We start from the raw sequence: 18,951 nt of genomic DNA, 5'->3' as shown, positions 1-18,951 counted from the left end.
GAGCTGAAAAAAAGGCTTCATTGGTCCAACCCGTGTTAAAATAATGGCTGTCCTATACTGTGTGAAAATCTCAGATGCTGCCTGATAGGCAAGTGTCTCCTTAAAATTCTATTTATCTGGGTAAAATCTCAGAGTGTAATCGGCACACAAAGAGAATAGAACCTGAGATTCATAGAACAGTCTGAGGATTTCAACAATTCTTACACTCATCTATCAATATCTTAAGTAAGATTCCTAAGACATTTGCGATTCAAAAAACTTGATCAAGATCTTGACCCACAAGAGATCATGCATTAGAAAAGATGAGTCAGTGGATTATTGGAATGTAACACATATCTTTCCTAAACAGTCTGCTAGTGAAGATAGTTCTTTTGTAGAATATTCACATATTTTACTCTCATTTTGAAACGTGTATGGCAACTCAGGAATTCTTAAGGCAATCTCTAGAATTGATTTTTAACACTTGATTAATCATAAAATTGAAGATATGAGGTAAAACTTTATTTATTTGAAGGATCATCGTTTTCTATTTAATACTAAATATATGATCTAAAACCATGGCCCCAAATTAAGTGGAATGTGAAATTTCTTGCTTAACAAACTAACCGGGATCAAACATAACCTGAAAATTGGACCCTAATTGCACCAAGAATCTGCTCTATTTCAACTTCTTTATGAATCCTTTGTGACTTTCCTTGACATCAACTATTGTCATGATTGAAAATCATATATTGATAATTTCAATGTTTATCTGACACTAATTTTTAAATCAAAGATTTAGTAATTTTAAATTAAATAAATGTAAAGCCTTGGGAAATAACATTTGTTTAAAAACAATAGCCTCTGGGCAAAGAAAAATTATGCTTTGCTTTGCCTGCTTGCCAAATCATATTACTGTCATAACTTAAATGGAGTAAGAGACCCAATTACTCACTTGTGTTAGCTTACAGATGCAATGCAGAAAAGTACTTAATTTTTGTCTTAATTCATTACATGTAAAGATTCTCATATGAGACAATAAAGAAGCCTTACTCCTATTATCTACCTGCTTTGTCAATCTGTTTTTTTAACACTGTGATTATTTACTTCACTAGTTAGTAGGGGTTAGCTTAATTTTTAATTGTTAAAATTTGTATTCTTAGTTGTTACAACTATATACAATCCTATTTAGACTTTAAAATTAGATGTAATAATTAAGAAAATACTTCACATGTAATAAAGGGAACTGTTCAGAAAGTTCTATTTTAACTTGAGGAAAAATATATGACATGCTTTTCATATTATGAAACCAAGTCACCACTTGTTTCCTCATCATAGAATGCCATTATAAAAATCTACATTTAGAGAGGGATATAAAATAACATTAGCAAAGTAATAATAATTTAAAATTTCATCTTTCCACCCTGCTAAGCCTCAGGTGATGTCTCTTTTAGTAGAGCAGCATGGACATATCTACAGGGATGTGGAGCGTATTGTACTCTTTTATTTCTGCATTGTTTTCTAATTATAAAGTCACACTTTTATACTACTTTTGTACTTTTGGTGAGTGCATTTCAACTTTACTCTTAATGAAACTATTTTAGGAAGAGTAAATAGTGCCAATAATGTATGGATTTGTGTATTTCCGTAAGAAACATATATTGCTAAGACCTAAAATCCTTGGTTTATAAGCTCTTCCTTCTCTCCTCCCATGCTGAGACAGATTCACTCAGTTCATATTTTAGCAATCAATAGTTTAGATTTTCCTGAGTCTGCTGTTAGTATTACTCTTTATGTTAATCTTAAAAGATGGATTTTCCCATTCTTATGGTACTATTATTTTGCTCTTTTATTTTGAATTTCCTTAAGTGCTTTTCTCATTTAACTCACCTTCTGGCTTATCTGACCTACTTCCCTATTTCATAGATACTAGATTTTAAAGCACTTTTTGAGGCTACCCTAATTAATGATTCATAAAATGTAAGAAATATAATTATGAAAATGACAAAATGCCAGTTACTCTCTTAAAAAAGGTTGTTATTTTAAATTTTAACTTAATTTTAATGGTATTTGATAATGACTCAAAGCTTAAAACAGTACCTTGTAGAAGAAATAGACTTCAAATTTGAGGAAAGTATTACATAGGGGAAAATGGAATGGAACTCTCAACTATTAATGGGGAAAAAAACTGAAGGATATATAATGGCCTTTACTTTTAATATGGCCAGTTTGGGGTAAAATGTCATGTCAAAGGGAGACTAGTTTCTTCCATGGAAACAAGAAGTTCTTAGAAGTTAAAGCAATGAAAACTGAGATTGAGTGAAAGATGAATAAAAGAACAATTACAGATGTGTCAAATTTTAATCTGTGGATACTAAAGCTAGTAACTCCTGATAAGATGACCACAGATCTGGACAGCTATATGACATATTTTTTCCTAGGAAGATTTGACAGAGATAAAATAGAAGGTCCTCTATAAACCTCAGATTTTGGAGTTAAGGGTTCCTGGTGAAGTTTTTTTTTTCACTTGACACACTTTAATAGGAAAAGAAGGAACCAAAATGAAAGTTGCCAGATTGTTTTTAAGGATTCTCATTCATACTTCTAAAGGTTTGCATTCATATTTTCTGAACTCAGGACTATTTTAAACATCAGATCATGGTACTAGTTTCTTCTTTCTACCCAATAACTCACATATGTGTTGTCTATTTTGAAATTATGAAACTAAAGACAACTTTTGCCAGGTGTTATATTTCAAGTAGGTTCCCACTACCAGTATTTTGAGATCTTTCCTCATGATCCATGTTAAAAGGCCCATAGCAATATAAGGGTAGACAAAGTCACACAAGTCATCTCAGAAAAAGATGAAAATTTTGTGGTAGTCAATAGTCTGTTCACATTTGAATTATTTTCATTTAACATGTTTTAAGTCTTCAAATTTAAAAACCATTTTCAATATTACTTTTTTATTTTGATCCATACTTATATAAACAACTCTTGACATACTTTACACACAGCACATGTAAGTATAACAGCAATAATATCTCACTTTTTCTTCTCTCCCATCATTTTGCTACTAAATAAACTGAAGGAGTTAATGTACCATATCCTAAGAGGCCATCTGTAACTGTAGAAAAAGTTGTTGCTGTTGAGTGCCACATCAGATTGGAGAAACACAAGTGTACTGGAGCAGATAGCTTATCACTTTTGTAAGCATTATTGAAACGTGCAACTAAATTCTTGCTTGCAAAATTTGACCTTGATAAGTCCCCAAATTCTGGCAGATTGAAAATAGAGCCTATTGTAAAGAGTATTATAAACTGGGTATTAGGTCTGAAAACCAGGAAATGGAAGGGAAACAGTGGATTATATTCCAGGAAGAAACAAACGGTTTTACCTTTATAGCTAATACTTCTTTGATTTACAAAACCAAGAGAATCCATGTTAACAATAATGAGAGATAAGTTTAATGTGCAAGTAGCAAAAATTTCTCGTCATATAATTCAGTGCTCACATTGCTTAATGAGTAGAGAGTGAAGGCTGAACTAGATGTGTCATGTCTCATAATTTTTATGAAATCCAGTTGATAAAATCCAAGTGTTTAATGGAACATACAATACATACTATGTTTTGGTGGTATTGATTTTCAATGTTTTTTAATGGTTTATTTAATAGGATTATAATCTGTAGTGTGTTTGTCTATGTTGAAGCATCAAGTATATGTACGTGTTCCACACCTGCTTGTACCTCTTAGCTGGGTACTTCTCCAAAGTCAAAGCAGACAATTGCAAAATAGATAAAATTTTAATACCAGGGCGATATTTCTGTATTAGTAGAGAACATATATTTTACATGCAAGAGATAAATTTGTCATGTAAAATTACCAAAATGTTAAAAACGAATTGGGCCCATACACACAGCACTTGAAAATATCTTAACACCACTCAACATGAACATATGTTATCTAAATCATAACTGATCTTACCAAAGCTTTCTCCCCCTTATAGAATAAAATATAAAGGAAGCATGAATTTTCATTGATAGTTCTAGCCATATTTATTTATTCATTTATTTATTTATTTACATTCCTTCTTTTTTTTCACAACGGTAAGTAGATGTTTAACTAGAATCCATGAAATAAAAACAAAACAATCCACAAAAGACCAAAGTATACATATTACTTCTACTTTATTTAAATAAAATAATTCTGAGCCCTCATTCTGTCTACAGAACAATTTTTCACCCTTAATTGAAGGTTTCTCTCCCACTATATCTCCAGGAACACAGGGAGCATGCACAGGTCAAATGTAAATACTAATTAACAATTGATCATTTTGAGTAAACCAGCAATCCACTTCCTTAAGCCTTAGAGTCTTTTGCTTTCAGCTCTCAAAGCAACCACAATTTTACTGTTTTGAAAATTCCACAGATCAAAGTTATCTTTGTTTTTTTCCTTTAATGGGATACTAGAAAGGAAACTGATTTTAACTTTCCAATGCCAATATTCTCTCAATATAAGAGAGCTGGAATGAAGAAATGCATTCTATGTGAGGACAGAAGTTCAAAAGGCTTCTTTGAAACTACAGCTCAAATTTGATTGTGCCCACTGGCTGGCCATCTGCAGTCACCATATGCAGAAAGGGTGGATGTTCTTTAAAATAATTTTTGTCTTGTTATCTAAATTCATTACTAAAATAAGAACAAACAATGCTGCTTCTATTATAATTCTCACTTTTAACACCCATGAAATGTAAGTGCCTAACTCCTAGAAAAAAAAATAGCATCCTCTTAATGCACATGTTAGGTAACACTTAGTAGTTAAAAAAAATGCACTAGAGAAGTGCTACCGAATATATTATCTCATCATTTAAAGTGTTGCCATATTGTATCAAATTCTTAACCTAAACAATCAAGAAGGGGTTTTAATACTGGATAGAAACCAAAATAATCTGTCTCTGGCAGGCTCTTCAAGCAGAAGGAATATGATACTAAGTGGATATTTGCATCTACATTAAAAGAATTAGAACTTCCCAGAAGTGGTCAAAAGGTGAGTAAATACATCATGAATCTCTCTCACTCAACTCTTTCTCTTTCTTTTTCCAAAAACTGTCTAAAATTTATAATAAATAATTTATTGGTTATAGCAGTAATAATGACGTATTGTTGGGTTTATAGCAGACGTGAACTAAAATATATGGTATCTTTATTCAAGTGGTTTATTTACAGAAATGAAATTGTCTACGTCAGTGGTTCTCAGGAGAGATCCCTCCCTCCGCCACCACCCAGGACATTTGGCAATATCTGGAGATATTTTTGATTGAATTTTCCTGTGACAATTGATGGGTGTTTACTGGCAACTAGTAGGCACAGGCTAGTGGTGCCGCTGAACACTACGATACACAGGACAGCTTCTCCCAAAGAAGACTTACCCTGACCAAAATGTCAATAGTGCCACTATGAAGAAACTTGTGTCTAAATAGGAAGTCCTTAAGAATCTATCAAAAGACATTAAAATTATTAATCAATTTTTGCAAGTTTCAGAATACAAGTAGACTTAATATACAAAATCAATTACATATTTATATAATTTTTACTGTATTTTAAATTTTTTATTTTATTGGCATATAGTTGATTACAATGTTGTGTTAATTTCTTTTTTAATTACTTAATGAATTTTATTACATTTATAGGTGTGCAACAATCATCACAAGCAAATTTTACAGCATTTCCATCCCAAACCCTCAGTGCATCCTCCCACCCCCCAACCTGTCTCATTTGGAAACCATGAGTTTTTCAAAGTCTGTGAGTCAGTATCTGTTCAGCAAAGAAGTTCATTGTGTTCCTTTTTTAGATTCCACATGTAGATGGCAGCATTTGATGTTGCTGTCTCACTGTCTGACTGACTTCACTCAGCATGATAATTTCTAGGTCCATCCATGTTGCTGCAAATGGCATTATTTCTTTCTTTAATGGCTGAATAATATTCCATTGTGTATATGTAACACATCTTCTCTATCCACTACTCTGTTGATGGACATTTAGGTTGTTTCCACGTCTTGATTTTTTTTTTTTTTTTTGGTCTTTTTGCCTTTTCTAGGGCTGTTCCCGCGGCATATGGATGTTCCCAGGCTAGCGGTCGAATCAGAGCTGTCGCCACTGGTCTACGCCAGAGCCACAGCAATGCGGGATCCAAGCCACGTCTGTGACCTACACCACAGCTCATGGCAACACCAAATCCTTAACCCACTGAGCAAGGCCAGGTATCAAACCTACAACCTCATGGTTCCTAGTCGGATTTGCTAACCACTGAGCCACGGTGAGAACTCCCCACATCTTGGTTATTTTATATAGTGCTCCAATGAACATTGGAGTACATGTGTCTTTTTGAGTCATGGTTTTCTCTGGATAGATGCCCAGGAGTGGGATTGCTGGATCAAATGGTAGTTCTATTTTTAGTTTTCCGAGGAATCTCCATACTGTTTTCCACAGTGGTTGCACCAATTTACAATCCCATGAACAGTGTAATAGGGTTGTTTTTTCTCCACACCCTCTGTAGCACTTGTTATTTGTAGACATTTTGATGATGGGCATTCTGGCCCAGTGTAAGGTGGTATCTCATAGTGGTTTTGATTTGCATTTCACTAATAATAAGTGATGTTGAACATCTTTTCATTTGTTTTTTGTCCATCTGTATGTCTTCTTTAGAGAATTGTCCGTTTAGTTCTTGCACCCATTTTTTGATGAGGTTGTTTGTTTTTTGGTATTGAGTGGTAGGAGGTATTTATAAATTTTGGAGATTAATCCCTTGTCAGTCAATTCATTTGCAAAGATTTTCTCCATTCTGTGGGTTACCTTTTCATTTTCTTTAGGGTTTCCTTTGCTGTGCAGAAACTTTTAATTAAGCCCCATTTGTTTATTTTTGTTCTTATTGTCATTACTCTAGGAGGTGGATCTGAGAAGATGTTTCTGTAGTTTATACCAGAGAGTGTTTGGCCTATGTTTTCCTCTAAGAGTTTTATAGTATCTGGTCTTATATCTAGGTTTTTAATCCATTTTGAGTTTATTTATATACTTATAACAAATAGATGGAAACTAAAAATGAATAAAAGCAATTAAAACTATCATCAAAACATAAAATTCCTAGATATAAATTTATCAAAACATGTCCAAACATGTACACCCATGTGTGTACATCCAAAATCATTCCTGTTAGAATTGAATAAATATCTGAATCATGGCTTTATATTATTGTTAAAATATTATTAGTATTATTAAAATGTTCATTCATGCCAAATTTTTTGTATCGATTCAGTGTAACAGAAATCAAAATCTCAGTAGGACTTTTGTAGAAAACAAAAGTCTAATTCTAAAATTTGTATAAATTACAAAGACTTTGAATAGTCAAATAATGTTGACTAAGAAAGACAAAGTTGAATGACTTTCAGTACCTGTTTTTATGGATTAATATAATTTGACAGAAAATAAGAATCATGGCATTTATGTAAAGTCATTCATGTACATAAATAGAACAATATTGGGAGTCAAGAAATAGATCCACATACATATGGCCAATAGATTTTGACAAAGGTACTTGGCTTAAAATAATTTCATCGAGTTCAAGACAAAACAAATGACCTTAAACTATATTTTTAAAATCATGTTGATTTATTCACTTGCAAAAAGCCAAATATGAATTATTTCTTAATAAGACAGTACTCTAAAATTGGCCAAAGTTTTCCTCAAATAAATAATAATTGTAATTATTTTAATGTGAGAATGGATAAGATTTAGTACCATGACTCAGAATAAAGGAAGGAGTGATATTTTTTATTTGAACATAACTATTGTTATTGGTCTCAATAATGGATATATAACCAACATATTCTTTGTTTGTCTCCCTTTTGAAGCAACTTCAAATTTTATATATTTTATATTCATGGTTAGTAAAAATGGCATCCATTTAGAATACTTGAAAAAATACAGGAGGAGTTCCTGTGTGGCTCAGTGGTAATGAACCTGACTAGTATCCATGAGGACACAGATTTGATCCTTGGCCTCACTGAGTGGGTTAAGGATCCGACCTTGCTGTGAGCTGTGGTGTAGATTGCAGATGCAGCTTGGATCCCATGTTGCTGTGGCTGTGGTGTAAGCTGGCAGCTATAGCTCCTATTCAACCCCTAGCCTGGGAACTTCCGCATGCTGCAGGTACAGCCCTAAAAAGAGCGAAAAAAAATTTTTAAAAAAAGGATGCATAAGAAACACAAGATGCCATTGATCCTATAATTCAAAAGTGAACACTATTAGTATAAAAGTTAATGCCTTTCCAATCTTACAAGCTAATTTTAAATTTAATTTTCCATGGGTGAGAAATAAATACATTATTAAAACTGGAAAATTAGTTCGAATAATTTTTCTTCTCACTTTAGAATATGAATAATAGGGAATTAAATTATATTTGACACCATTGTGTGGCCATGGTAACACATGGTAAAGTCACTTGCCCTCTTTATGATTCGTATTTTACCTGTAAATTCTTATTATCTAGCTCTCAGTTGTGATCGTGAGAATTAAGTATTGTGATAAACTCTGAGAAAATGACTGGTATTTTTACAGCCATTGTGATTTTTAGTACAGCCGATTCTTGAACAACATGGGTTTGGATTGTGTTGGTCTACTTATACTTGGACTTTTTTCACTAAATACTACTATAGTACTACAAAATCTCTGCTTTGTTGAATCCCATGAATACGGAATCATGGGTAGGAGGGTCCACTTAGAGTTATACAGGGAATTTCAACTGCACAGAGGACAGTGTCCCTGAGCTCCACTGTTCAAGTGACAACTGTGTAGAGATAGAGATAGATAGATACAGATATAGTTATAGATACAGATATAGATATATAGCTATTGCTCTTAGGCCCCAAGGCTCACATTAACTTTCTCAGTTGCTTAAAATACTCTTTTGAAACATCCCAGACATTCTTATAATCCAATTATTAGAAGTATATTATCTGCCATGAAGACAGTCATTAACTCCTGCTTCAGAATTCTGCCAGTATATATTCTAATTGTTTGTTGTCCTTCTGTACACGTTAAATGTGTTTGTTTGTTTGATTTTGTTTTGTTTGTTTGTTTTTTGTCATCAAATCTGTTTTTTGTTCAGTAAGAAATTTGGTGTTCTGAATAAAGGGCTCAAACCTGGAGTACGATTTCCTTATTTCCAGCTTTTGGAAATATTAATACGGCTATCTATTTTCCTTCTTTATTTAGGGTATGTTATGTAATGTTAGACTGTATGGCTTTCATCTTTTTCCTAAATCAGGATTTTAAATGGGATTCCTAGATTAGGGGCAGGGCTCTTATTTAGCTAGTTTGGCTATAGCATATAACAAGTTTTGTTTTGTTTTGTTTTGTTTTTCTGTTGACATTAAGTTTGGTTGATGGAAACACATTCAATCTGATTGGTCAGTTTCGATGCCATGAAGATTGATAAATCTATTGAGTATCTTCTCCAGCTGTGATTAAGTGATCTTAGGATGACAGAAAATCTCTAAGAATAAAAGTAAAATGTATATATTATCTCTCTTTCTTTCTTTCCCAGAAGAAGAGAAAATAATATCTACTGACTTCCCAGTGTGTATGATATTTTAATATATAGAACTAATTCACTACAGGCTTTTATCTGTTCTATTGAAGTTGGACATGACAGAGAAACTAGGTGATTTAGTTAAAGCCACTTTGTCCAATGAGATGTTACCAGATATCAGCTTAAAAGGAACTGTCAGGAAAAGCTCTTATGGATAAATAACAATATATTAGAGGCATTAAAAAAAAAACTGTGACAGATTAAATCTTTGCTAATAATGCCACCTTTTTATGATATGTAGAGGAAAATAAAAGTGGAAGCACTTTGAGGAAAGTTAAAATAAGAAAAGGAGACAAAATTTCTGTATTCTAAATAAGTACTCATCAAAATGCATAGTTGAGCTCCATGGAAGACATCCATAGCCTTACTCTTATGAGTCCTGCTTAATATAACTTCAGTAAAATCTAAAATTCCTCCAATCTTTTCAGTTTAGTTTCTTTCTTAAAATAATGTATAACTTTATAAAATTCCTGAAATAAAAGCAGGATTTCTTTTCAATGAAACACAGAAAATTAATAATTTATTTTTTCGCTGGATAACTACTCTTTATGCTATAACAATAATTTATAGGATTTTACCTATTCTTTTTCCTTACACACAGCCAATATTACTGTTTGATTGGGGGAAGTTTCCCCTCCATAGTGAATATTATAAAAAATTCTATCGGTAAATAGAAAAGATTCATGATTTGGTCAGGTGTTATCAAACATGCAAAACAATCAACAGTTTTTGAATAAAATTGGAATTTCCACTTACTATGCTCCCTTTCTCCTTGCCTCCTACTCACTTTCTTCCATCCCCTGAATATAATTGTTACATATAAAAGCACTCAGCAACCTTATAGGATTCCACCTTTGTAAGTGGATTAACTATTACATATAAATATACTTAGTATTTTTTTAATAATTTAAAATCTTTAAAAAGTAAGAGAAAAAAATAGAACTGAGGAAATGATAATTGTTAAATAATAAGAAAGTGATTTGCTACCAGAGCCATTCCTTTCACTAAGGAACATAAATCTTAAAATATGTTTAATTTATTTGAAAAATTCATTAGCTTTTTGAAGGTCCTGGATACTCAGCAAATAACTTTACTTGTCTAAAGAAAAACTATAATCACTATAAGAGCTATTATCACTTTAAAAGGTATTTAATTATTGTAAGAATGAGTTCACAAGCTGCTGGAAGCCACATCAAAAAGCCATTCTACATCTTAAGCTGCACTTACACTGTCATCAAACAAATGATTATAATATACAATTTTCATTAGACCCCAGAGGCAATACAATATTTATTGAACAAGACATAAAAAACTGATTTTTTTCTTCTGAAATACTTTACAAAATGAATTTTTAAGCTACCTATTTTAGGAACTTCTGAAAGATCATAGATCTTTAAAACAAAACTGTTCCGTAAAACTCATCTGAATCTTCGTATTTTAAAACCAATTTCCTATGTTTTCTAGAACCTCATAATAGAGAACTTACTTTGCTATATTGTAATTATTTGGCTAGGTACTAACATTCCCTAATAGAATACGAGCTACTTTGGAACAAGGCAAATGTTCTAATTATTATTTTTTTATATGCAAACCAATTCCTAAAAAGAAAGGGGGAAGCTAGAGTAAGACTTTGTTCTGGCTGAATGCCTACTATGTTTATATATCAGTGGACTGAGCACAGAGGATACTCTAAGTCACTTTAATTTTAAAATATTACCATGGAAAATGTATTATCACCATAATACAGGAATATTAGGATATAATTTGTCGAATATCACTGATAGGGTCTACATATTGTACAGAGCTGGGCTCTTTCCAATTCTGGGTACTACATTTAAAGTACAAATCTTGCCAGCTAGAGAGGATCCAGGGAATATGATCAGGATGTTAAGTGGACTGACAGTGAGAGTGAATGGATTATGTTTCCCAAGGAATAGCAGGATTACTGTGATTTCTCATGTAAAAAGTTATATCACTTGAAAGACTGTCATATAGAGCCTGTGTGCATGTTCACTGATATTTGTGCAGACTAGACTATAATCAGTAAAATTTACAAATGTCAGAGCTGATTCAAAACACAGAAATTTATTCCAACTAAGTGTTGTCCATCCATACAATATGCTGCTCTAGGAGGTACTCTAATTCCCTTTAGAAGAATTATTTAAGCAAAGCCTAAATGAGCATCTTCAGAAATGAAATAAAGGTATTTTTCATTGAGTGGAAGTTGAACTAAATGTCCTATATAGCCCTTTCCAACCATAACAGTTTGTGATTTTATAATAATCATGAAAATTGAAAGCAATTACTCTGACCACAACATATTTCAAACAATTTTGGGGAAAGCTGATATTGAGCACAATTATTTATATAAGAATTATGAGTTAGATCAGGGATCAGCAAACTTTTTCTGTGAAGGACTATTAGTAAATATTTTAGGATTTTCAGGCCATTTAGCTGCTGTCACAACTACTCAAACTGTCATTGAAAAGAACCTTAGAAAATAGGTAAGACATGGATATAAATAGGCACGCTTGTGCTCCAATCAAAAAATGCACATACAGGAGTTCCTTTCGTGGCGCAGTGGTTAGCGAATCCGACCAGGAGCCCTGGGGTTGCGGGTTCAATCCCTGGCCTTGCTCAGTGGGTTGGGGACCCGGCGTTGCCATGAGCTGTGGTGTGGGTCGCAGACGCGGCTCGGGTCCCGCTTTGCTGTGGCTCTGGCGAAGGCCGGCGGCTACAGCTCTGATTCGACCCCTCACCTGGGAAGCTCCATATGCCGCAGCAGCGGCCCAAGAAATGGCAAAAAGACAAAACAAAACAAAACAAAAAGTGCACATACAAATTCAGGCAGAAGTGTTTTTGGTCCACAGGCCATAGTTTGTTAACCCCTGAGTCATACACTTGTTGTGGGATGGGGCACATCCCCACAAACTTGGTTTAATCTTGTTTCAACTATCCAGCACTTTGCTAATCTGGCATGAGACACTTATCTATATTATATAAGAAGATTCTCATTAGACTGTCTCTAAATTTTCTCCAGCACTAACATAATTGTGGACTGATACATGTTTCTTACAATTTATTTGTATAATTCTGTCCCTTTCATCTCCTCAAGCTTCCTTTTATTCATGAATAAAGCTTAGGTGCTATTTAAAGCAATGAATTAAATATCTGAAATTCAAACGAACAGATAACACAGTCATTAGTATAAAATGATCCATAGTTTTGAGACCCATGCTGTGTATGATGGACACAGCCAGAAAAACTGAACATCTGGAGCAGCAATAAAATGTCTGCCAGAAACAGCAGGCGAAAAGAGCATTGACACATCTGGTTAAACCTACTAAGAGCTTGAAGCCAGAGAAATTTAGTCATCTGAAATAGAGCATGAAGATGCATAACTTTTATTGGTCTTATTTTGTCAGTGCTGAGTAAGTCAGATTTCTCTTACACACTTGCAGTTTCCTCCTTGGGACTACAAAATAAAATGGCTGCCCTCCAGGCATTCACTGACACTATTACTTTTGATGGATTTGTGTTGCCTTGGAGATTTTTGGAAGATATAAGTGTTGAAAGGATTGATTTATACTTAACATAAAGCTAAGGTTTCTAATATTCTTCTGACAGCATTTGTGAGCACTATTTTCTTTAATAATGTCTTCATTTATTTAGAAAGAGATCAATATAGTTGCCAAAAATGGTTTCCAACACTTGAAACTTGTGAGTATTATTAATTTTACAGTTTGAGATAAGAGGTAGACCAGGTCTCTTCCCAGCTCCCAAATCTGTGTCTGGCTGAGTTCTATTCATTCTTTAATTCTCATCTTAAATATTTCGAGGTGGCCTTTCTTGAGTTCCAAAGTGTATTCCACTTAAATTCATTTGTATATACATATCTAAATGTATTTACGTATGTGTTGCATGTTTTAATATTCACACATCTTTCTCTGTATATGTACATATGTGTATATCTCTATTAGATTGTAAGAAATTTTGGGTTTTTCTTTTCTGTCATTCAAGTACAGCACTTAGCATGCACGTCTTGCTACACATAGTAGGTGTTCAACCAATAGAAGTTTGACATGCAACTTTATGCAAATTCATGGTTAATAAATGATGACTGAATAAAGAAAAACATGAGCAGAAATAACTTCATTTTGATATTGTTTAATAATCACTGTAGAAATTTCTTCTACAGTTATTTCAGTGATTCTGGTCAAAGATTTACTGAGAGGGTAACTTGTATGATTAACAAAACAGACTTTTTAAAGTAAATTGTTTTATGTTCTGGAAATTAAGGAGATGTAATTTTGTTGAAGTGTATCTTTGCATGGTTTAAAATAGATAGAAACCTATGTTAATATCCTTGTTTCAATATCTAGTTTTCTGTTTGTAAACCCTAATGGAATTCCTCCTGAAACAATGTCCTTATGCATGTCTACTCTTTAAATTTGGCAGTTGTATGTGTGTGTTTGTATTATTTGTATGTGCTAAATAGATTTGCTTTATCTCTTTGACAAATTTGGTACATATTATTTCCTCATCTTTCACTGTATAGTCAGACCTATTATCAGTCTCTGCCTCCAAAGCTTGTAGACTCTCTGTGGAGAGAGAAATAGCAAGACATTATAAGAAAAGGCAAGATTTGACATGAGTTTCTTCAGAAGAATGCCAAGAGTCCCTTGGAAAGTAAATACAAATGGAAAAGACAGTATAACTTTGAGAGATGAAGTAATTCAGTGGGAAAAGTGATGGCTACACTGTAAGATAAATCAATGAAAATTCTGAACATGATGCTAAATGTTCAGAATTGTTTAGGTCTAACGCATTTCAAACCAAATTGATGTTAACTATCTGAAGTCTAGGTAGGAAAAGACTAATTCTGACTGAGTCTAATTAATATCTCAAGTGCCAGGTGAGCATTGAGTGATGGTGGAGCAAAGGTTAAACTAGAACAGTCCACCCACCTGTTACAGAGGAAAAGAGGATGAGTTGTACCATCTGCATTTAAAAATATTTTGCTTCTCTACTATGGCATCCTCTAGTGATTTCCAATCTGATTGTTTTAAAATTACTCACATTAAATTTATATTTTAAAAAGTAGCAAATGTAATAAAACGTGTTCCATTGATAATTGATGATTTCAACTAATGATATTTGAAATATTTCAACGAATGATATTTAAAATAGTGAGAAGAGTATAGAAAGAATTATTTCATATATTTTGGAATAATTTTAAAAGTTGATATTTATTTTTTAAAATAATTATTTCCATTAGGATGATAAAGAGGAGTTCCTGTCGTGGCACAGTTCCTAACGAATCTGACTAGGAACCATGAGGTTGCAGGTTCGATCCCTGGCCTTGCTCAGTGGGTTAAGGATCCCGTGTTGCCGTGAGCTGTGGTGTAGGTCGCAGACGCAGCTCAGATCCCACGTTGCTGTGGCTCTGGCGTAGGCTGGCAGCTACAGCTCTGATTAGCCCCCTAGCCTGGGAACCTCCATATGCCATGGGAAGCAGCCCTAGAAAAGGCAAAAAGACAATAAATAAATAAATAAATAAATAAAAGGATGATAAAGAAAGAGAATGGCACTTTGTTCTAAAGTGCTGATTATAATCATCCTATAATATTGAGGAGGAATCATGGGACATTTTTGCTTAGAGTATATATGTCTTAGATTCATCTTTTTCCCTTCCCTTCCTCATGAGTGCAATATCAATTTTCTGCATTAAAAAATCAATAGTACAGATGTTCAAACACAATTTAATGATAAGCTTAAAGTGCAACCTGAGGCAAATACAGAAATAAAAATCATCTTAAACATTGAAGATTTCAGTCATCTTTACCATATGCAGTAATTCTGGAGCATTAAAAAAAATCAGGTAAAATGCAACTTGAAAGAATATTTTTGATTAATTTTAATAATTTAAGTCATATGTCAAAATTATAGAAGGACTTAAGGAGAAAATATCTCCTGTCACTTTTGTAGTATTTATGATATATTTTAATTATTTTAAATATTAGGGGAAAATATTAACAAAGTGGAGAAAAATATGGATCATCTAAGTACATCAAAGTAAATATTAAAGGTGCAGACATTTTTTGGATTATCCTGATAGCTTTTAAAATTATTATCCAAATTAAGAAACATTTTCAATATCTATCAAATTGCCACTCACATAGGTAAATCATGTATTTTTTCAATATTTCACTATGCCAGTTTTATATGGACTACATAAAGATATAAGTATATATTAATTACATATACATTATACACTTTAAATGCTAATTATTTCTTTGAGGTAAAATATATTCTAACTATATCTAGGAGATATTATAAATGTATCATTATTTTTTAAAACCTGATATGCATTACCCTCAAGTTTTTCACCATGGACTTTTTAAAACTCTTCTTACTATCATCTAAACCCCTTGAAATCACTGCTCTCCTCATGTATTATATAAAAATATATAAGCTAAATGAAGTGACAGTTCAAATTTTATAAGTTCTTTGAACATTTGGTAAGTTCCTATTAAAGCTGGATATAGTGTTATATTGTGGAAATTAACATAGAAATAAGACATGGTCCTTGACTGAGGAGTTCAGAGTCTGTGGTAGAAAATACAGGTATTTTTTAATAAGAAAACTATATTTACATGTAAATTTATATATATGACACATATTTTTATCATTGTATTTATTTTATATAATATATAATTATATTTATGTTTTTATGCTTATATAATATTTTCTTATTGTATATGTTTGTGCACTGCAATAAGAAAATATATGTAGTTTTGATGACTGTTGCTTTGTAGTATAGTCTGAAGTCCGGGATCCTGATTCCTCCAGCTCCATTTTCCTTTTTCAGGATGTCTTTGGCTATTCCGGGTCTTTTGTTCTTCCAAACAAATTTTAAAATATTTTGTTCAAGTTCTGTGAAAAATCTCCTTGGTAATTTGATAGGGATTGCATTGAATCTGTAGATTGCCTTGGGTAGTATAGTCATTTTGATAATATTAACTCTTCCAATCCACGAGCATGGTATATCTTTCCATCTATTAGTGTCATCTTTGATTTCTTTAATCAGTGGCCTGTAGTTTTCAGAGTACAGGTCTTTTGTTTCTTTAGGTAGGTTTACTCCTAGGTATTTTATTCTTTTGGATGAGATGGTAAACGGGATTGCTTCCCTAATTCCTTTTCTGATTTTTCATTGTTAGTATATAGAAATGCTATCAATTTCTGTGTATTGATTTTGTATCCTGCAACTTTGCCAAATTTGTAGATAAGCTCTAACAGTTTTCTGGTAGAGCCTTTAGGATTCTCTAGGTATAGTATCATGTCATCTGCAAATAGGGATAGTTTTACTTCTTTCTTTCCAATTTGGATTCCTTTTATTTCTTCTTCTTCTCTGATTGCTGTGGCTAGGACTTTCAGAACTATGTTGAAGAGTAGTGGTGAGAGCGGACATCCTTGTCTTCTTCCTGATCTCAGCAGGAATTCTTTCAGCTTTTCACCATTGAGAATGATGTTAGCTGTGGGTTTGTCATCTATGGCCTTTATCATGTTGAGGTAGGTTCCCTCTGTGCCCACTTTCTGAAGGGTTGTTATCAGAAATGGGTGTTGGATTTTTCAAAGGCTTTTTCTGCATCTATTGAGAGGATCGTATGGTTTTTATTCTTCAGTTTGTTAATGTGGTGTATCACACTGATGGACTTGTGGATATTGAAGAATCCTTGCATCCCTAGGATAGATCCCACTTGATCATGATGTACAATCCTTTTAATGCATTGTTAGATGTGGTTTGCTAGTATTTTGTTGAGGATGTTTGCATCAATGTTCATCAGTGAAACTGGCCTGTAGTTTTCTTTTTTTGTGGAGTCTTTGTCTGGTTTTGGTACCAGGGTGACGGTGGCCTCATAGAATGAGTTTGGGAGTATCCCTTCCTCTGCAGGTTTGAAATAGTTTCAGAAGGAGAGGTGTTAGCTCTTCTCTAAATGTTTGATAGAATTCATCTGTGAAGCCATCTGGTCCTGGACTTTTGTTTGTTGGAAGATATTTAATCACAGTTTCAATTTTAGTTCTTGTGATTGGTCCATGCATCGTTTCTATTTCATCTTGGTTTAGTCTTGGAAGATTGTACTTTTCTAAGAATTTGTCCATTTCTTCTAGGTTTTCCATTTTATTGGCGTATAGTTGCATGTAGTAGTCTCTTATGATCCTTTGTATTTCTGTGATGCCTGTTGTTACTTCTCCTTTTTCATTTCTAATTTTATTGATTTGAGTCTTCTCTCTTTTTTGCTTGATAAGTCTGACTAGGGGTTTATCAATTTTGTTGATCTTTTCAAAGAACCAGCTTTTCGTTTCATTGATCTTTTCTATGGTTTTCATTGTTTCTATTTCATTGATTTCTGCTCTGATCTTTATGATTTCTTTCCTTCTACTAACTTTAGGTCTTGTCTGTTCTTCTCTCTGGAGCTGCATTAGATGTAATGTTAGCTTGTTTATTTGAGCTTTTTCTTGTTTCCTGAGGTGGGCTTGTATTGCTGTAAACTTTCCTCTTAGAAGGGCTTTTGCTGCATCCCATAGGTTTTGGAGTGTCATATCTTCGTTGTCATTTGCTGCACAGTACTGGCACAAAGACAGAAATATAGATCAGTGGAACAGGACAGAAGGCCCAGAATTAAACTTATAGCCAACTAATCTATGACAAAGGAGGCAAGACTATACAATGGAGAAAGGACAGCTTGTTCAATAAGTGGTGCTGGGAAAACTGGACAGCCACATGGAAAAGAATGAAATTAGAACACTCCCTAACACCATACACAAAAATAAATTCCAAATGGATTAAAGACCTAGATATAAGTCCAGACACTATCAAACTCGAAGAGGAAAACGTAGGCCAAACACTCTCTGACATAAACAACAGCAACATCTTCTCAGATCCACCTATCAGAGTATTGACAATAAAAAGAAAAATAAACAAATGGGATCTAATCAAACTTCAGAGTTTCTGCACAGCAAAGGAAACCCTAAACAACACAAAAAAGACAACCCACAGAATGGGAGAAAATCTTTGCAAGTGAATCGACTGACAAGGGATTAATCTCCAAAATTTATAAACAACTTCTGCAGCTCCATACCAAAAAAACAAACAACCCCATCCAAAAATGGGCAGAAGATCTAAACAAACAATTCTCCAAAGAAGACATACAGATGGCCAAGAAACACATGAAAAGATGTTCAGCATCACTCATTATTAGAGAAATGCAAATCAAAACCACTATGAGGTACCACCTTATACCAGCCAGCATGGCCATCATCCA

Source organism: Phacochoerus africanus, chromosome 10 (assembly GCF_016906955.1).
Source record: "Phacochoerus africanus isolate WHEZ1 chromosome 10, ROS_Pafr_v1, whole genome shotgun sequence".
In the NCBI taxonomy this organism is placed as follows: Eukaryota; Metazoa; Chordata; class Mammalia; order Artiodactyla; family Suidae; genus Phacochoerus; species Phacochoerus africanus.
The sequence above is the reverse complement of the archived record's forward strand: the minus strand, read 5'-3'. Positions refer to the sequence as shown.